The following is a 22576-nucleotide window of genomic DNA, read 5'->3' as shown; positions in this document are numbered from 1 at the left end:
GCACTGCTATGGAGCCGGGTGACGGGGGGAGTGAAGAAACTTCACTCCCCCCGTCACTGCCCCCCCGCCGCCGGGTCGCCGTCGGCCGCATCCGCCGTCGGGCAGCTCGGCGGCGGATCGCGCTGTGTGTAGGGCCCATCAGGCCCACAGTTTCCTTTCCTCCTATTAAGATGGCCTGCCTTTGCTGCTGTCAGTAGTGTACCCTGCCAAACTAAGGTTTTAAGATATGGCCAACCCCAGTTTTTAATTTCAGCAAACACCCCAATGTTAATTAATGAATAATCCATGAAAAATCTACGATTTTTGCTTGCAATTTTAAATCTTCACTGCGACATGTGAAAAGAGCTGTGACCCATTTTGGATAATTATTCTAAATATATAGCATTTATTTTAGTTGGATTTTTTTCTATGATTGAACCACCTAATATGTACCAGTCCAGGCACTAAGAAAAACATGTCGGTGATTTAGAAAATTCTTTTTTCCATAGTGGTCAAAATAAGTTGTTTTGAAGTGATTCCTACTTTCTGTAGAATTAAGGTCTTTTCTTCTTTCATGACCATCCAAAGTAAATAAATCCATCTTAAGATCCATTCTGTGCTGTTATTTCAGGTGCCTGGGTGTGTTCCCCCTCTTATATAACTCTGGTATACCTCCTTCAAGACTGCTTCAAAGAGCCAACGTCTCAGGATTAAAATATTTAAACAGATTAAGAGACCCATCTATTTCCCATGGTGCATGTCAGCGATGAGTCTCGCTTTCCTGCCTTCTGTTACGCTTTTTTTGGGCATAGATCTTTCAAAGGAGCATGATAGTAACTAGGTGTGTTTAATCATATTAGCTGCTGCCTATCAATGATGATTGATAAGTGCAGGTATGTATTAATCATATTACCTAACTTCTAATCTTTCCATTTATGAATGGTCTAGTGAACCTTATAATCTATAATACAATCTTGTAACACTAATAAAAGAGCTGTCTGATGTTTATATCTTTGTGTTCTGCTTTTGCTGAATTGCAGGGATACTTAAATCATGTGAAAAGTGCTGTCGCTGCATGATGTAAGAGGCCAATAAGTTTGATAAGCAAAGATCCTTGGAAAGGATGACCCAGTTTGCCAAGATGGGGGTGAGGTGAAGCGAATTGCGCCATCACAACCTCGCCCCATGTGACATTGGCGTTTCTAGAATGGGTGCAATGTGTGCGCTGTGTCCAGGGGGACCCACACCACACACACTGCACCCTTGTTTTATTACTTACCTGTCCAGAGTCCAGCTTCAGAGATTCTGCCGCAGTAAAAAAAAAATCACCTGCAATGTGTGCTCTGTGAAAAGGAGGGGGCCCATCCCGAGTCAGCACACGAGCCCCCACCTATGTTAAAACACCCCTGCCATGTGAAATTAGGGTTAGCCATCGACCATCGATGATTAGTAATTGATGGTCTATGCACAATAGTAACTAGTTTTATTGATGGAGGAGACCCAAATGGTTCCCCGCCATCAACTGAAGCCATGGGCCCGATGGTGTTTTATATATTTGCTACATGCGGGTTGTAGGCAAAGTGTGCAAAACCCGTGCTTTCCAGCACTTGTTATACTACATTTCCCATGAGCTTGCGTGATGGTGTCTGCCAGGAAGTTTGCCGGGCCGGGCAGCTACTGGTCTCTTATGAGGTCAGCAGTGCAGGGAGAGTATGACCCAGCCAAGCAACCATGGAGTCCTTTGAGTCTAGAATCCTCCTTGCTAGGTCTGATGGTGCAGCTGCAGGACTGTCACCGGAGCCCCGTATTCCTTGTGCGCATGCATGAAATGTCGATGGTAAGAACCATTGATGTATATTATAACACAATTGTGTATCATCAATGGCAACCATCGATGGGAATATTTTGCCAGTATTCCTGGTGATACATCTTTGGGGTTGGAAGTGGGGCTTTGACGTGTTTTGTGAATTCAGTCATCACAGCCCCTTGCCTGCCCACTTCATAGGGAGGTCTGGGGTGAGCACAGAGTTCGGGAGAGTGGTCCAGCTTCCTGAGCGTCGGGAGGCTGCTCACACAAAAATCATGAGCCTCCCCTTAGTTCTGGGAAGTGGGCATGTGTGCTGCAATGCAATTACAAAAGCTGATTTGCATTCAGCTCTGCCCTATTGGTCTAATGTTATACGATGTTAATCCAAGATGAATGCATTAAATCACATGACAAGAGGACAGTTACATCCGCAGTTGTGAATACCGTTTAGTTTTTTTGGGAAACACCTCTAGAAAATGTGTTGTTGAAGATAAAGGAAAGATGACATAGGAGTAAAGAACAAATCAGCAGTGTACATATTTATTAAGCGCTGCTGCACTTTCAGATGGCAATCCCATTTAATCTTAACAGCAAACAGCAAAATGACAGGAGATTGCAAATATAGTAAATTCACCCCTTAATCTTAGCTTTTGTAGTGGTGAAAGGTTAAATAAACAGTGTAGGAGAGAATCATCACAAATTAATACCATGGTATTTCCCATGTATATACAGTACAGGACAGCTTTTTCCTGCATTTGGCTGGAAATAAAGATTCAACTTTCCTTAAAGGGCCAAATTCAGACCTGATAGCTGTTGACCGAATTTACAGAGGTTTGAGATCGGATAGTCGCCACCCAGAAAGAGTGAAAAACCGCCCTGCGCAAGTCTGCGTACGCAGTGCTAAAAGCTTTGCAAATGCCGGTCAGCTGCAACTCCGTTCGCAAATCACTCATCATCGAATGTTTATTCCAGTCTGTGCAGTCTGTGCATAGCCCAGGACTTACTCCTACAGTGCAAAAAAATCAGGCTGATCGGGCCGGAGCTGACGTCACACATCCTCTCTGAAAACGATTGGGAACGCCTGTGTTTTTCCGGACACTCCCAGAAAACGGCCAGTTACCACCCACAAACGTCCGCTTCCTGTCAATCAGCCTGCGTTCGCCTAGTGATACAAAAATATGCAGGATTTTTTTGCACTTTGGCCTGCGCATTACTATCTGTACGCATGCGCAGTCAAATCGATAACTGGCCTCTGTGCGATTTTGCATATCAGCGATCAGGTTTGAATTAGGCCCTAAATTTCTCTAGAAACTTAGGGGGACATTCCGAGTTGATCGCTAGATAAAAATGTTCACTGCGCAGCGATTAAGTGCGTATGCAGCACATTCTGCACGCGCGACGTACTTTCACAACAGCCGATGTAGTTTTACACAAGATCTAGCGAGACTTTTCATTCGCAATGTCCGCCACAGAGTGATTGACATGAAGTGGGCGTTTCTGGGTGTCAACTGACCGTTTTCAGGGAGTGTTCGGAAAAATGCTGGCGTGCCAGGAAAAACGCAGGCGTGGCTGGAAGAACGCAGGGCATGTTTGTGATGTCAAAACCGGAACTAAACAGTCTGAAGTGATCGCAAGCGCTGAGTAGGTCTGGAGCTACTCTGAAACTGCACAATTTTTTTTAGTAGCCGCTCTGCGATCCTTTCGTTCGCACTTCTGCTAAGCTAAAATACACTCCCAGAGGGCGGCGACTTAGCGTTTGCACGGCTGCTAAAAACTACTAGTGAGCTATCAACGCGGAATGACCCCCTTAGGTAACTAAGGGACGTTGTTTGTGCATTTATCTGTGAATCTTGGATAGTTTTTGTATTTTTCTCTTTTTTTTTGCAATACTACACATCTGTGCTTGCGGGAGAAAAGTGCTATATAAATAAAATTATTATTATTGTGTAAATAAGTCAACCCCTTTGCTGCAAAGAACAAGTGAATCTCATCTGCACATACATTTAAACTGCGGACAAGAAGTCCAACTTGAACACAGCAGGACACCTAATAGAACTCACTGGTACTGCTTGATGGTGGGGAGTCGCGGACAGCCTGGGAGAAGGCCACATTAAAGTCATGTAGTAGCTCCTCTGTGATGAAGTAACTTAGGGAAAAAAAATAATATGCTGTAATGCAAAAGACTGTTAAGTCCCATATCTCAGACTCCCCCATCTTTGCACCATGAGAGATTGGGCACTCTTGTTTGAATGAATCCCCTCCTTCAAACTATGTGACCCTATAGAAGCTATTGGAGTCCACCAGGGATGTGGGAAGATCTTCCAACCCTGCTTCCTTTAATTCAGGGGCAGCCATATATGAAACAGGGGAGTCCCAAATGATGCAAACCTTTGTTAGCTATTGCCTGTGACATAAAACCGTGCCCCCACCCTCATCAGAGATGAGGGATGTCCTAGTACCCAGATCTCCCCATCTTGTGTCAAACTAAAACAGGGTTCCTTTCGATTTAATGCAGTATGTTTTCTAGTTTATTAAAAATGGTTGTGCTGCCACATTACTCATTGGAAGACTTTACATTAATATGGCAAGGACTTTGCTAAATTCAACTGGGTACTCCTCCCTTGGGTGACCTGGCATACTAGCTATATAGTCTGGATTCTCATCATAATGTAGTTGATGGCACCTTTTTCCGGTGGAAGAAACTATTAATAGGGAGGTGTGATCTTGTCCCCACAGGTATTGTATACAGTATTTAGTACCACACCCATACTGTGATACAGCTGCTGTCTGTCCCAGTTTATCTTATTATTTTGAATGGCTGCTGCAATATTTCTTGTTTGCTCAGGAACATATAGGGGGTCATTCCGAGTTGATTGCGCGCTAGCTGTTTTTAGCAGCAGTGCCAATGCTAAGCCGCCGCCCTCTGGGAGTGTATCTTAGCTTAGCAGAAGTGCGACCGAAAGGATTGCAGTTCTGCTGGTAAATTTTTTTCATGCAGTTTCTAAGTAGCTCCAGACCTACTCCTACCTTGCGGTCCGTTCAGACAGTTTAGTTCCTGTTTTGACGTAACATACACGCCCAGCGTTCAGGCAGCCACTCCCCCGATTTCCCCAGGCATGCCTGCGTTTTCAACTGACACGCCAGCGTTTTTTAGCACACTCCCGGAAAACGGTCACTTACCTCCCAGAAACGCCCCATTCATGTCAATCACTCACCGATCAGCAGAGCGACTGAAAAGAGTCGCTCGACCTTGTGTGAAACTGCATAGTTTTTTGTGAAAGTACTTCGCTCGTGCGCACTGCGGCCCATACGTATGCGCAGAAAAGCCGCTTTTTAGCCTGATCGCTGCGCTGCGAACAACGGCACCTAGCGATCAACTCGGAATGACCCCCATAGTCCATAGACATCTATGCCACTGCTGTGCAATGGCCCTCATTCCGAGTTGTTCGCTCGTTATTTTTCATCGCATCGCATCGATTTTCCGCAAACTGCGCATGCGCAATGTTCGCACTGCGGCTGCGCCAAGTAAATTTGCTAAGAAGTTTGGTATTTTACTCACGGCATTACAAGGTTTTTTCTTCGTTCTGGTGATCGTAGTGTGATTGACAGGAAGTGGGTGTTTCTGGGCGGAAACTGGCCGTTTTATGGGAGTGTGTGAAAAAACGCTGCCGTTTCTGGGAAAAACGCGGGAGTGGCTGGAGAAACGGGGGAGTGTCTGGGCGAACGCTGGCTGTGTTTGTGACGTCAAACCAGGAACGAAACTGACTGAACTGATCGCAATGGTAGAGTAAGTGTCGAGCTACTCAGAAACTGCAAAGAAATTTCTAATCGCAATTTTGAGAATCTTTCGTTCGCAATTCTGCTAAACTAAGATACACTCCCAGAGGGCGGTGGCTTAGCATGTGCAATGCTGCTAAAAGCAGCTTGCGAGTGAACAACTCAGAATGAGGGCCAATGTTGCCTCTAGTGGCCATTCATTAGTAAGTACTTCCTTTACTATGTAATAGCATTTTCCCAACACTGCTCTTAACCACGAAAATGCCCCTTTTATTCAAAGAATCTCAGCAAAACACAGACTGCATCATCATGTAGCATAGGACTACCGTTTCCCAGAATATCCTACGAGAAAATAATTACTATCTAAATGATGCTTTTGTAAATCTTCAAATGTTAACATAAAATCTTCCTGACACAATTGTTTAGTGCCTGCGTACTGAAGTGACAGTATGAGTTTGTTGTGCAACCCTGTTGGAGGAGTAAATATTGTTAGGGGCTTTGCTTACTAAGGACTTTATTCAGTAAGGATTGCAAATTCTGCGTTTTAGCAGAATTTGCAATCCTTTGAATCGCATGCTGGGCGCCGCCCATTGCAGGGAAACGCCACCCAGCATACAGCCCACAGCCACCCACTGTGATCACACTGAAATTGTGATCACGCCACAGTTTGATTGAAGGAGCAACTGTCTTCATTAGTAACCTGACTTGCAACAGCCCCAATGTAGGTAGGTGCAAGAGATCAATCTGAAACAGGTTTCCCTTCTCCATACAATTGAATAGTATGGAAATAAAGCTACATGCCCACAAAACTCCCATAAGACATAACAGTTCCATGCAGGGGCGTCTGAATGGGGGGGGGCAAGGGGGCAGCTCGCTCCCCCCAAACATGAGAGAGGCGCAGATACTGGTGCACAGGAGCGGCAGGCAGCTAGGTGTGACGCACCTGTGTACTAGCGCCTCTTAATGGGCGCACCGTTTAATGTCAAATTGCAGGTTGGGCCTGCAGTCTCAGCAGATACGCAGCAGTAGCATAGCAGCCCAGCATAGATGCAGTCATCATTCCCGGCCCCTCACAGTCTCCTCAGCGTACTGTGATAGTACCTCCTCTTCCACTGTTGCCATGCAGCTTCCTCCCCTCCTCTGCTCCGCCCCCGATCCATCCCACACTTTGCCTCCATGCCTGAGTTTGTTTCTGCAGCAGGTTGCAGGGCGGCTATCTGTCTCTCCCCATCTAACCTAGCCTTTGGTCCGTCCTGTGGCTCCTCCTCCCCTCCTGATCCATGCTGCCAGTGCTAGTGTCTTTTACTTACTATTACGGCAGGCTAATCTGGGAGGGCACACCTGGAGCAGAGAGGAGCAGAAAACCGAGGAGCCAAAGAGTACACAGGAGGTTAGTTACAGTTTGACAGGTGTTTATGCAGAAATGGTGAAGAGAGGGATGGGAGGCAACTGGGGAGATAGTGGTGAGATAGTGACAGTGACGTATGGGAAGATTATTAACAAGAGGGGTCAGTGTAGGGCAGTAGTGTAAGGTATAGAGGATGATGTAGTGTAAGGTATGATGCAGTGTTGGGTATAGAGGGGTCAGTTATATAGTGACAGGTATAGAAGGGTCCATGAAGTATTGGCAGGTATAGAGGGGTTCGTAATGTAGTGTAGGTTATGGAGGGGTATGTTATGTAGTGGCGGGTATAGATGGGTCAGTAATTTAGTGTATGGTATAGAGGGGTCCGTAATGTAGTGTAAGGTATAGCGGAATCGGTGATGTAGTGTAGGGTATAGCAGAATCGGTGATGTAGTGTAGGGTATAGCAGAATCGGTGATGTAGTGTAGGGTATAGAAGGGTCAGTGATGCTGTGTCAGGTATAGAGAGGTCAGTAATGAAGTGTAGGGAATGGAGGGGTTAGTAAAATACTGATCCCATATACATAGTACACTATTATTGAATTAAGCTGCAAATTACAGGAAAAAGTACACAAAAAAGGGTAAAGGTCAGAGGTCTGATATGCCCAGAGCCATGTCTTACACCACGTATTAATATGCATAAATAGATATATGTTAATTTTTTTGTGTTGGGCTAGGGCACCAAATGAAATTTTCGCCATGGATCTGCTTGGTCTAGAACCGGCCCTGGATACGCCTCCCAGATTTCTGCTAGGTGGGTGGATTTCTGCAAGACGCGTCTGCATTGTGTGTCATCATGTCACCTTATAGCCTCATACACATTGGCACAAGGAGTAGAATATATGTGGCATGCAGGCGTTATTATAGCTCTCCCAGCATTTTCCAGGCTGAAGGAATAGTCGGGAGGAGTCTATGCCATAACCCATATGCTGACGCCGAAGTGTGCCTGTGTGCTTTAAATGCTAGGGCCTATTTTTAATCCCAGTCTGGTCCTGTCAGCCATATTGGCTTTCTGAGCCCTCCCTGAGTTGCTCTGCCTTGTGCAAAGCTTGCTGCCCATGTTTGCAGGTACTTGTGCCCCCCCCTCCCTTCTCTACCCAGGCCATGCCACGCTGTTATTCTCAGTGCTCTAGTCAGCAGAGTGTCCTGGGAAGAACGACATGTGGCCCCGCCCCCAGCAGCGCATCACTCAACATTCTGACAGGCACTGACAGCCTACTGGTGCCTGTCAGGCCTGCGGCTTGGAGTCACCAGTTCCTGGAACCCACCCAGACAGAACAGCGCAGCACCTCACAGAGCGACACATGTACGGCGAGTCAGTGCCTTATTTCTGTGTGCTGGTGGCCCCTCTTCTTCCTTATACTCCTGCTTTCTTCCCTCCATCCAACAGCTCCAAACTCTCCTCCACTGTCCTGACCGCTCCCTCCCCTATTCAGACAGGTACCCACTCCCATCCGTGGCTCCCGAGCCCTCAAACAGTTTTCCCTCACAGCTTCAGACCCCACATCCGTGGTACATGCTACCCTCCTTCCCCCATCCTCAAACAGGTTTCCCTCACAGCTCCAAACCCCCCCATCCGCAGCACCCCAACTTTCCTCCTCCGCCACACATGTTCTCCTCTCCTCTCTTTCCCCAGCTTCAAACTCCGCCCCCCCAAATATCCGCAAACCCCCCTCCGCCACTCAGGTTCCCCTCACAGTTACAAACCCCACTCCCATATCTGCGGCACCCCATCCCCCCACCCTCAGATACACACAAGTCCCCCTCTCTTCCTGTGTTTGTCTGACACTACTGGGGGCATTATGTGTATCTAGCACTATATTGGGGGAATAATTTATAATTGGCACTACTGCGGGCATTATGTGTAATTGACGCTACGGGGGCATTATGTGTATCTGGCACTATACTGCGGCAAAATGTGTAAGGCTGCTAATTGTGTGTGTGTGTCTGTGTGTAGAGGGGGGTGTTAATATAGATTTGTATATTTGACGAAATATATTTGTGAGGCCACTCCCACTTTCCCAGGAGTGCATGCATGGGAGGTGGGGGGGGGGGCGCTTCAAAAATTCTCACTCAGGGTGTTAGAAGACCTGGAGCCAGCTCTTCCCTTGCGCACGTGTGGACATCTCCGTATCCTTCTCCTACCCCTTCTCTTCTCTGACCCCGCCACACAGGATGCTCCCCCTATTGGCCTGATTGACTTGAGACACCCGGGCCACGCAAGGAGGCAGCGGAGCAGAGGTGTGCTGCAGACCAAGGGATGGCTGTATGGCGGGGTGAACGTGAACCTGGCCAGCAATGGGGGACCGGAGTTTGAGGGACCGGAGTGAGCTTCCTTCTTGCCCGCAGGGTGTCTCTGTGAAAAATTGCAAAGGAGAAGCCGGAGGACGGGGAACTGGCAGCCGATTCTGCCTGACCAGATATCATGCGCAAGAACCTGCTGCTGGTGGTGCTCTGCCTGATGTTTGGCGTGGAGGTCAGCTTTAAATTTTACACAAGAGATGTAATTTACCTGCTGAACATCTGTCATCTAGTCACCATGTTGCTGGTAATAATAATAGTAATGCCCTCACACACCTTTCTGTCATATACCTGTTGAACCCCTGTCCTATGTTTAAGGGTTGGGGCTGATATGCCGGTAGTCAGAATACCAAACGTGGCATCTCGATGGTTAAAATCCTGACGGGAAGGTAAGTATGTTTACCCTAACCACCAACCCTCCCTTTTAGCAGCCTAATCCTAAACCTCCACCCCCCCAACCCACTGCAGCCTAACTCTGACCCTCCCCGGTGGTGCCTAAACCTAACCTCCAAAACACACACACACACACACACACACACACACACACACACACTTCCACCCTCTGTGGCTTACCTCTCTGGTGGCCCAGCACACAGACATCCAGGATCCCGGCGGTCGGTATTCCGGCGCCGGGATTGTGATCCTATTCGGAATACCAACACCAGCATTCCGAGTAGTGATGGGATTCTGGCGTAGGTATTTCGACCGCCGGGATCCTCACTGGATACCGTGCTTACCATGTTGTTGATAATGCTAATAATCATAATGATGCACCGACATATATGCCTATTATGTCACCCACTGTCACAGTGTGCTGGGAAGCTAGGGGCGCCAAACTCAGATTATATCTTGCCCCCCCCCCAACCTAAAAACGTTCTGACGCCCCTGGTTCCATGCAATCGCATTGTCACTGGCCAGTTCCCGGAGATACACAAAAATCCGTAAAGTTGCATCTACACATGCGCTGTATGCTAAAACTTGCATCCATGCAAAGAGATACATCCGATTCAGAATCAGCACTTATGGCCTAATTAAGGTTGGATCGCAAATCGCAACCCAGCCGCAGTTTTTCCGATGGTCCCCACTGCCAGAGCCGGCCCTAACCAATATCATGCCCTAGGCAAGATTTTGGCTGGTGCCCCCTAGCACCACCGCTGGTTCTGCCTCTGACCTTGCACCTCTTTCCCAGCACCATCACCCCTCGCCCATAGCTGTCCTTGTACCCCCTATATTTTAAATAGGAACAGTTCGCACATTTGACGCACAGCCCAAAAAGGGGCATCTTCTTGCTGGGAAGGGGCATGGCCACACAATAGTAACCCCAATTCCAATTACGCCACACAGTGCTGCAACTTTATTCACATTTTATCTTGTGATAGTGTCCATAATTCATATTACATCCCACAGTAGTATCACTTTACCTTATAAACGTTACTCCTCACAGTAGAGCCCCTTATTCACATTACATCACACTGAATTGCTCCTTATTCACATTACACCACACCTTATTGCTCTTTATTCACATTAGACGACACAGTAGTGCCCTTTCTATATGCAACGCCACATAGTAGAGCACCTTATACACATAATGCCACACATTAGTAATGCATTTATACACAATTCCACACAGTAATGCCCCTTACAAATATGAGACACATTAATGTCCTTATAAACATAATGCACCTTACACATTATGACAACCTTTATTAATGCCCATTTACACATAATGTCCCTTACACATATGCCGCACATTATTAATGCCCTTATACACATAATGACACACATAGTGCCCCCTACACATTTGCTGCACATTATTAGTGCCCCTATACACATAATGACACACATACAGTAGTACCCTGTTACACATATGCCGCACATTATTAATGCCCTTATACACATAATGACACACATAGTGGCCCTTTACACATATGTTGCACATTATTAAAGCATTTTTACATGACACACATAATGCTCCTTACTCATATTCTGAACACTACTGCACAACCAACCCACTCACATGCACACAGCACTCACACTTCCACTAACACTGTGACCTCTGCCTCTGCTTGGATACAGATGTGTCCTCACAAATCTTGCATCAATGCTAACGTGGGGCACCTTTTTTTTATGAAAATGCATCTTATTTGCATTGCTATGTTGCTAGGATGCACAAGCAGCTTCTGCTGATTAAACTGATATGCAGCATGCCAATATACTGTGTGAGACTGTGGCTGTATCTGCATATGAAATGCTACATACAGAATATAGGCATGCCGCATATCATTCTAATCAGCAGAAGCTGATGCCCCTAGGCATATCAAATACCCTAGGCAATTGCCTAGTTTGCCTATGCCTATGGCCGGCTCTGCCCACTGCACACGTGCAGGTCCCATCCTGCGCGTGTGTGCGCAGTTAATGCTAATGGTTAGCATTAACTGCGAATGCCTCTGCCTGATTGACAGGCAGAGGTGTTCACAGGGCGAGCGGCGGTCTGTTGCAGGGGGAGCACAGGGGAAATAGGGGCATGGTGGCGTAAACAAGGGTGTGCCAGCAGCCTTTTCGAGGCAGCTGCGTGTCGTTCCACGCAGCTGCTCCAAACTAAAAAAATGGCACATGTGATTTCTTCGTTTTTTATTTTGAATACATTTTCAAAAAGATGAAAAAAAAACATTTTTCACGTTGTTATTATGGAGTATTGTGTGTAGAATTTTGAGGGAAAAAATGAATTTATTCCATTTTGGAATAACGCTGTAACATAACAAAATGTGGAAAAAAGTGAAGCGCTGTGAATACTTTCCCAATTCACTGTAGGTGCAAATGTACTTCTCTATGTTACTTTCCTCTCTACTCTGAATCAGCCACTAAGTCTGTTCACAATAATGAATGTAGTTGCTCATTTTTTAAGAAGGGACTTATTCACACGTAGCTCTGCAAAAACAAATATGGAAAAATGTGTTTTGGAACTTATCCCGGATGCGCCTGCCAAGTGCTAAGCTACTGAGCTCATCTGCTCCTTATTTTGTGCAGTCTCCTTGCAAAGTACAGATTAACTGTTTTATACAGTAGCTTAGCCAAGCAGAAATATGGAGGACTGTAAAAATAATAAACAAGACCAGAGAACCTTTTTTTCAATAACCTGAAACAAAAAAAAATTGATCTTCAATGCATAACAAGACTAATCTAAGTTCCAGATTTACTGATCAGAAGAGGTGACTATGACTTGTATGACTTTAAATGTTCTTGACTATGTTCCATTATAAGCCACAATAAGTTGTAAATCGTAGAATAAGAATGGTCTGTGCCACTTCTTCCAAGTCTATATCAATATATCTACAGTATATCAAGCTCCTTGGGGAGTACAACATAGATACAATAAAAACCAAACAGGTATTTACAGTACATATTAAAAAGTGTTCTAGCAAACATGAGTTTTTATCAGTAGTAGATTTTACTTTAGAGTTGCTGGCTTGCAGCCCCCTCCCCCAGTCATATCTGCCATCCACATTGAAGTTAACCATATATTTTGTGTACTGGGTGTCTTCCCTGTCAGTGGCAGTGCCTTCCCATTGGAAGTGCTACCCGCTTATCAAATGCCAGATAGGATGTCCCGGGTTTTTTTTCCTCCTGAGACTGCCAGGCAGGACATGGAGGGTGTTTGAATAGAAGGCCACTCCCTACCTTTCCATCAGCCTTACCTGACTTTTAGAGGCTGCTGCACATGCAGTCCCTTGAAGCCATGGGTTTGTGCTCATGCACCACTCGTGGTCCTTGCCAGAATCATTGTGCATGTGGAGAGCTCCCAGCAGGCACTGCGCCAGTCAAGACCGCTGACCAGACTGCACCTCGGACAGGGTCAGATTAACAATGATGCAGGTGGAGATACAGCTCCAGGTCACCACATAAAAATATGCCCACCATCATGGCAGCATGGTGATGACCAGTTCCCTAGCTCAGACCTGGCCAACCTACAGCTCTCCAACTGTTGCAAAACTACACATCCCACCATGCCCTGCAACAATTTTAGCATCCCCTGATAGCAAAACTGTGGTAGGGCATGCTGGGACTTGTAATTTTATAACATCTGGAGAGTCACAGGTTTACCAAATCTGGCTTTGCTGACCACATAGTTGCCCATAAATCACAGTATTAAAAATGTATTGCTGGTTTTCTCATAAAATTTAGCAATTTTTCATTTTTATGTATCCAGAGAGACCGTGAGACTGATAGTGTAGGGGGTGTACACACCCATTTGGTTATGGCAACACCCACACAGCACTGGTCACAGCTCCTCCCCATCTCGATATAGGCCATTGTATATTTTCAGTCCCAGGCCCATGTAGCCCTTAACCGGTAGCTCTGACAGTGATAGCGGCCATGTAGCCCTTAACCGGTAGCTCTGACAGTGATAGCGGAGGCAAAGGCTATATTTAATTTTAGTACCTTGATTGTTGCAGCAGGCTGATTGTAAACATTGATAATAGTAAAGATCTCAAGTCAGATGCAATGCAAGTTGCATCAGTGAGTTAATAGTTGGTAGGGCATGCTGGAACTTGAAGTTTTTACAACATCTGGAGAGTCACAGATTGGTCAGCCTTTACAACCTAGTGAATATACTGGATTGAATCCTGTCTGGCTTATTTTTTATTTTAGTGACTTGAAATTTGAATTTTTTTACCCAAATCCTGACAACTATCAAGCCACCTGTACCGTTTGCAAAACCACAGTAAGAGGTAGGGATGTTCACCATCTATGAACTTCCTTCCTCTTACATCATTTGCTGCAAGCTCATGACAAGTTTTTGACAATGTGGTAAAAAAACAAACAGTCCAGCATCAGCTAGCTCCCTTCTGTCAACTAGATACCAGCACCTGCAATCTCTACCACCAACACCTTCAGCCTCAATATCCTCAGTAATGGTAAAGGTAGGCCTGCATCCAATTTGTTAAGGCTAGGTGACTCCTTTCCTATCCAGGATTCCTCAGAAGAATCCTTCAATGCTAGACCTGCTGCTGCTGGGGATGGAACCAGTATTTTACGAAAACAATTGACTGTGAAAGAATCCTTTGCAAGAGAAAGCAAGTATAACAGCTCACACCCAGTCGCACAGCCGATCAGTGATGTCATCACGGTTGTGCTAGTGTTAGATCTGAATCCAATATCTGCCATTACTGCAGTGGGTTTTACACAGTTATTTGAGGTCCTGTGTCCCCTGTACAAAATTCCATTTTATTTCCATTTTACCCAAGAAGCCATTCCTCAGCTGTATAATGACGTTAATGACGTTAAAAAACCCTAATTATTGGACTACAAAATGCTGACTGTCCACTTAACCACAGATATGTGGGCAAACTAAAGATTACATGACTATGATAGCCCACTAGGTGGGTGAATCGCCTTCAGCAGCAGTATGTAACATGCAATGCCAGCTCATTTAGTGGTAGGCTACTCTGTGTATCACCAGCTTCATTAAGAGGAATACCAATGATAACCTCTTGGAAAAACTAAGGAATGTCATAGCAAAATGGCTTACCCCACTTGGACTCTTCTCAGGATTTGTGATATTTCTGATAACGCCACAAAATTTGTGAAAGCATTACAGCTGGGTGAATTCCAACACAACCCCTGTTTTGCTCACACAATCAACTTGGTGGACAGGGTTTTAAAAAAATTACAGGGGCATTTTTGTCATTCAGTCACAGCATGCCAGAGATTGCAGCGGCTCCAAGAGCTGTTTAATTTGCCAAGCCACCAACTGATACAATAGGTGGTAACAAGTGGGAATTCCACCCTTTATATGCTTCAGCGGATGGAGGAACAGCAAAAAGCCATCCAAAGCTAAACAACAAGACATGACATTGGTAAAGGAGGGGGAATGTTCCTTTCTGCAGTGCAGTGGAGAATGCTTTCCAGAAGCTGCCAAGAAAAATGTAGCTTTCCCAAAAGACCCAGTGGTAATGCAGAGGAGTCAACACAACATTTTGACATCTGGTTGGGTCTAAAAGAATTGCTTAAAATTAGTGACAAATCTACCATATCTCCATCTGATACGGTCACCATCCAAAGGGTAGTGGATTATTTTTATGACACCATACAAATAGGCATTTCACAGAATTCCTTTGACTACTGAAAAGAAAAAAGACAATTTAAAGGCCCTTGTACAAACTGGCTTTGCATCACTTAAGCTGCCCACCTTCCAATATGTACTTAGAAAGAGTTTTCAGCACAGCCAGAAACCTTATTTGCGATCGGCATAGGAAGCTACTTCCTCAAAATGTGGAAAAGATGATGTTCATCAAAATGAACTACAAATTCCATGAGGAAGACCATTACCGGAAATTATGTCAAAGTACAGAGACTTTTGTAATGGTGGATTCCAGCGGGGATGAATTAATATTGTGTAAGTATGATGTACACACTGATGAAGGAGAGGATGAGGATGATAGTGACAATGACATTTTGCCACTGCAGAGATGTTAGCATAAGCCCATGGGTAGCTTGTTTTGTGGGAACCCAAACAAACCAAGCACTTCAGCCACAAAATTGGTAGTCCCTATTGCTGAAGTGCTTGGTTTCTTAAACTGTGCATGTCCATTTTAATATCTAACATAAGGGTGGGAGGGCCCAAGAAAAATTCCATCTTGCACCACTTTTCATTTCTGCCACTGCGGTGTGGCAATGTTTCTTAGATGTGCTATAAACTGCTGTGTGTTTGTCCTGCCGTTCTGTTGCTTAGTAACCAGTCAACTAGCTGCAGCCTTTGGCCTAAAGCGATGAAAACAATATTGTGAGGTGGTCAAAATTGACTGGAAATGAGTGGAAATGAATGTTATTGAGCTTAACAATACTCTAGGAAAAAAAAATACAAGCCCAAATTGTGTCACGGTTATTTGCAAAGTTATGACTAAAACATTGACTAAACTTAAACAAAAATTAAAACTTAGATGCACTGACGTCGGGGCTGATTTATCATCATCCACATCTGAGGATGTGGATGTACTGTGATAATACCAGCCAAAATCCACAGTGCGATAATTGATTACATTGCGAGGATGTAGCAATTATTGCATGCAGTTACAGAGCTTGTCAGAAAGATCTGTCTCTGCAATGCCATTCTGCAGCCAAATCTGGGTATATTTCACAAAAAATACCACGATTATGTGTTGCGTATGCACCTCCACCCGACATCGCTTTCATTACTACCACCACTGGCACCCTCCTCCCCGTTGTGAAAACCCCTCCCCCTGCGCCATGATGCCCATCAACCCTTATCAGTGGTCGGAGATCTTGGAGGGATGCTGGTCGTCGGGTCTCCCTGCTGCTGTGATTTCCGGTGCTTTAAAGTGAGCTACCGCTTTGCAGCATCACTTTACTGCATCGGGGTTACAGGAGCAGCAGGAAGCACTGATGAGTGGCAGTCTGTACCGGAGCACCGTTCACCGGGCCGGGCTGTAGGTGAGTATGAAATATTTTTATTTTATTATTTTTTTACTGTGACCAGCTTGTGTGTCCATCGGAACACACATAGCTGATCACACTGCCGGGTCACTGCTGGGTCCCTGCACAGCTTTCTATGCCTATTACCGCAGTGAGCCCCTTAATTATCACAGGGCTAACTGCGGTATTTTGTACTATTTAGCATTATAAGTATGGGAAATGCGATCTGGTTACTTAAAAAATGACAACTAAAGGGTTTGGAGCAGTTTTTCACAAAAATAGCTCCCAAAAACCTTTAATACATTCAGGTTATACTAAAAGAATGTGAAAAAGTTATTTAGTAAAAAACCTGTTAATAAATATGCCCATAAATCTTGACTAAAACTTAGCACAAGAGAGACTAAAATGTGACTTTAAACCAACTACAATTTTAAGTAAGCGACTAATGGGTATATTCAATTAGGGTCGAAAACTGCCGTCTGTCGAAAAGATGCCAGTTTTCGACTTTTTAAGGTCGAATACTGATTCAACCTATTCAGTCCCATCAGTTTTTATTCGACAAGTCGTGGAATTTGACTTCTCGAATAGTACGTGAATCGGTGGTATAGCTGCCGATTCACGTACTTTTGAGTGAAACGGGGCCAAATTCGACAGGACTTCGCAACGTTTCCGACCACCTCAGTCCGACATAAAAAAATGTCGGACTGAGATGTGGGACCCAGAGGAGGAGGAGGAGGGGGGGAGCCGCCGGGAGACGGGGGACAGCCGCAGGGCATACAGGGGAGAGCAGCGCTACAGCACAGCGCTGCAGCAGGATGTCTCACAGCCGCGCCGCTCACGGCAGCGTCCACCCGGCTCCAGCAAGTAAGGTCACGCTTGCTGAAGCCGGGTCGACACTGCCGTGAGGTCAGGCGGCTGTGAGACATCCTTCTACAGCGATCCTGTACCGCTGCTCTTCTCCGTCTGCCCGCGGCTGTCCCCGCTGGTCTCCCAGCTACCCCCCCCCCCCCCCCTCTCCTCCTCTGGGTCCCTCATCTCAATTCGACTTTTTAAAAGTCGAATTGAGATGAGATTGAATAGGGCTTGTCGGATCCATTCCGACAAATGCATGTCGGAATGATTCCGACCCTAATTGAATATACCCCTAAGTCTAAAACTAAATTGAAAATCCTTCTTAAAATTAACACTGCATGCTAGGGACAAAATCTCCATCCAATGTTCCCACGTGGTTAAGCGCCTGAGTCTGAAAGCACTCCTGTGACTTTCATAGCACGCCCATAAGAATGAATACCTCTGCGCATCTGCCAGTCACCGTCCAGAATTGCCCAGCACATTCTAGAGTCCAAGCAGCTTAATCGGTCCTGTGTTCTAACACCGTGGGATCTATGTGCATGTGTAATCGCAAAAAAGTTGCCACTATATGCACATTGGCATTGCGTCTGGACTCAGAATGACATCCAAGGTGCCGAGTACAGTTTCACAAATATGGGATGTCAGCCAGCATTTTGTGATCACCCTGACGTCCTTAAAGATAAAAATGAAGACAAGGACGCCTCCTAGTGCAGTATGTGAGCATAACACCAATAGTGCTGTAATAATAAATGTAACCCATACCAATAAAAAAAATAAAAATCACAGGTTATCTGATATGTAAATATACACAGCTCCATAGACAAGTGCTCTTTGACAGATTGCTTCTTTAATAATATACAGACAATAAAATAAAAATAATACATAGCTGAATCCTGTCATAGTGAGGGCCTTCACATATACATAGTCCCTCACCATGACAACAAAATGATGACCAACCACCAGCTGTCCCTGCAATCTTCCATAAATCATAAGTCTTAAAATTGTATTTTTTTATTTTCTCCACTAAATTATGTAATTCTTCTACTTTTAGATATGTAAGGAGACACTGGGGCTGATAGTGTAGGGGGAAGTACATATCCACATGTCACTGGCCACACCCACACATCACTGGCCACACCCATGTGGCTTTGACCACACCCACACAACACTGGTCACACTCACACAGCTTTGGTCAGAGCACCTCTGCTTCTCATAATAGGCCCTTGAATATTTTCCGTTCCCAGGCCCATGTGGTCCTTAATCCGACCCTGGAAATAAGCTCTCTGATCCTAATGGTAGTCACCTAAAAAACAGATAGGATTTGATCGGATGTTCAGAATTAGTACCTTTATTTGGATAGAGGCCCTCATTCCGAGTTGATCGCTCGCTAGCTACTTTTTTCAGCCGTGCAAACGCATAGTTGCCGCCCACAGGGGAGTGTATTTTCGCTTTGCAAGTGTGCGAACGCGCGGGTAGCCGAACGGGACGAAAAAGTTTTTTTGCAGTTTCTGAGTAGCTCTGGACTTACTCAGCCTTTGCGATCACTTCAGTCTTTTTGGTCCTGGAATTGACATCAGACACCCGCCCTGCAAACGCCCTCTTCCTGTCAATCTCCTTGCGATCGGCTGTGCGAATGTATTCTTCGTTAAATCCAACGCACAGCAACGATCTGCTTTGTACCCGTACGAAGTGCGTGCGCATTGCGCTGCATACGCATGCGCATTAGTAACCTGTTCGCTGCACTGCAAAAAGCGGCAGCGAGTGATCAAGTCGGAATGACCCCCAGAGACTGGTAGCAAGGATGGTGGACCTGACCTTAAAGCATCAAGAATGCAGTGGTGGCAGGCTACCTCAAGCCTCATTTTGCTATCATATCTTTTTCTTATGTATGAATAAATCAATGTTCATTTTACTATTAAAAATGTCTTATTATAGAACCTATAAATTGGCTTATTTGGTGGGCAAAAAGTTTAAATCCTGGCCTGCTGACAAGTAATGCATAAGTTAAAATTATGAAATCATGTAATTTATTAAGCTCTCCAGGATGCACAACTGACTGGTCAGCATAAACTTTAATACTCAGCTATTAAAACTTCATGCACAAGTGCCAAATAACATCACATTCCAGCGTAGTACATTTGTTTACTCAAAGTTTAGCTGTAAACACCCATCCTTGAATAAACTTCATCAGTTCCGCTGGTCCTTATTTTGGCCACTGTGACAATCCATTTTTTGTGTAGACATTTGAATGGAGCAGATTGGTTCCAGGACTGCAGAGAGAATTCTAAGAAACGTGGGACTCCATTTACAGACTAGTCATTATAACCAGAGCTATTTCCTACACATACACCGACAGTCATGAATGGCCTAACAGATGGGAAGGAATATCCTGTGCAATTTGTTATGGAGCAAATAATATTTATTTACTGAAACATTAGAAACCTTCACAAAGACACAGTCATGCAACTCTGGGCAAAAGCAGACAGCGTGGAATATTCAAGAGTAAATATACTGAAAAGAGGGGGACGACATTTTAATGATATACATCCTAAACTATAAGTTAGGAGCAATGAAGTGGCTAGGTTTCTCCATGCATGATTTGCAAAACTATTGAAAGCAACCGTGGGCCTAATTCAGACCTTTCTCTAATGGGCAAAACCATGTGCAGTGCAGGTGGGACAGATGTAACATGTGCAGAGAGAGTTAGATTTGGGTGGGTTATTTTGTTCCTGTGCAGGGTAAATACTGGCTGCTTTATTATTACACTGCAATTTAGATTTCAGTTTGAACACACCCCACCCAAATCTAACTCTCCCTGCACATGTTACATCTGCCCCACCTGCACTGCTCATGGGGGGTAATTCCAAGTTGATCGCAGCAGGAATTTTTTTAGCAGTTGGGCAAAACCATGTGCACTGCAGGGGAGGCAGATATAACATGTGCAGAGAGAGATAGATTTGGGTGTGGTGTGTTCAATCTGCAATCTAATTTGCAGTGTAAAAATAAAGCAGCCAGTATTTACCCTGCACAGAAACAAAATAACCCACTCAAATCTAACTCTCCCTGCACATGTTATATCTGCCTCCCCTGCAGTGCACATGGTTTTGCCCAATTGCTAACAAACTTGCTGCTGCGATCAACTCAGAATTACCCCCATGGTTTTGCCCATTAGAGAAAAATTTTGCTGCTGCGATCATGTCTGAATTAGGCTCTAAATCCTAATTTCACAAAAAATTCCCGCAAGTCACTACGGGGGTCATTCCGAGTTGATCGCTCGCTGCCATTTTTTGCAGCGCAGCGAACAGGTTACTACTGCGCATGCACCGCAATGCGCAGGCACAAAACGGGTACAAAGCGGATCGTTGCTGAGCGATGGATTTAACGAAGAATCCATTCACACAGCCGATCGCATGGAGATTGACAGGAAGAGGGCGTTTGTGTGTGGCACCTGACCGTTTTCAGAGAGTGTTTGAAAAAATGCAGGCGTGTCCAGGTGTTTGCAGGGCGGGTGTCTGACGTCAATTCCAGGACCAAACAGACTGAAGTGATCGCTAGGGCTGAGTAAGTCCAGAGCTACTCAGAAACTGCAAAAAACTTTTTCGTCCCGCTCGGCTGCACACGCGTTCGCACACTTGCAAAGCGAAACTACACTCCCCTGTGGGCGACGACTATGCATTTGCACGGCTGCTAAAAGTAGCTAGCAAGCGATCAACTCGGAATGAGGGCCTATAAGCCTTGCTGTGTCCCTGACACGAGAAATTGGATGCTAAGCTTAAATATCAGCACAATTGTGCCTTAAAAATTCTGCATGTAGCAATAGCTACAAGATTGTCATCGATACTGGTCACAGAGTGAATTAAGACACATACTGGGCTTCTGTTTAGCAGCTTATTCCCATTATTTGCACAGAAAAATAACATGTTGGTGGAAAGCTTTCCTTTCTGGCAGCTGGAGTGTTTCTACAGCTGACGGAATACCTGCTGTGATGGAATAGAGGAATACGTCCCGTTGCTGTTTATGCAGGCTGCAATTGGGGGATTTTGCTGCCTTGGATGAATGCCAGGCAAAATCTCTCAACAAGAGCCACTATACATCACTGCCTGCTCACCAAATCCTGGAGGATAAACACTAGCTAAAGAAAACCATTAAGACGCCATGCCCTCTGGTAAATGTACTATTGCATCTCAGCACATCAAATGATGAAGTTTTACAGAGACTGTTAAAAGTTTACTTTTCAGGCAGAGATAACAGCAGCTGATAGAGAATTCATTTTCTCACGTAGAACATGCAGATAAGGTCACACGAATACCAGCAAGCACATATTAATCATTTTTACTGCTTATTTATTTTAATCATATTTAGAATTCAACATCATTTCGATTAAAACATTGCAGCACATTAAAGCGATTTTGAAACAAAAATAAAACATGCGTCTTTCTTAAAAGGCATTCGTGGCATTGAGAAAAATATTTAAATGTTTTCCGTCTTAGCATAATAGATTTATAAAAACGTCATAATTGTAATTCACTGTGTGTTAGTGGGTATTTACTCCCTCTAATGGCAAATGCCGAGATGCTACCAATGGTGGTCATTCCGAGTTGTTCGCTCGTTGCCGATTTTCGCTATGCTGCGATTTGTTGCTAAATGCGCATGCGCATGGTTCACAGAGCGCATGCGCTAAGTTATTTAACACAAAACTTAGTAGATTTGCTGGTGTTTGTGCAGCGCTTTTCAGTCGCACTGCTGATCGGTGAATGATTGACAGGAAAGGGGCGTTTCTGGGTGGTAACTGGGCGTTTTCCAGGAGTGTGCTAAAAAACGCAGGCGTGTCAGGGAAAAATGCGGGAGTGTCTGGAGAAACGGGGGAGTGGCTGGCCGAATGCAGGGCGTCTTTGTGGCGTCAAACCAGGAACTAAACGGACTGAGCTGATCGCAATCTAGGAGTAGGTCTGGAGCTACTCAGAAACTGGAAGAAAATATTTAGTAGCAGTTCTGCTAATCTTTCGTTCGCTATTCTGCTAA

Source organism: Pseudophryne corroboree, chromosome 11 (genome assembly GCF_028390025.1).
Source record: "Pseudophryne corroboree isolate aPseCor3 chromosome 11, aPseCor3.hap2, whole genome shotgun sequence".
NCBI lineage: Eukaryota > Metazoa > Chordata > Amphibia > Anura > Myobatrachidae > Pseudophryne > Pseudophryne corroboree.
This window is presented reverse-complemented; position numbering follows the sequence as displayed.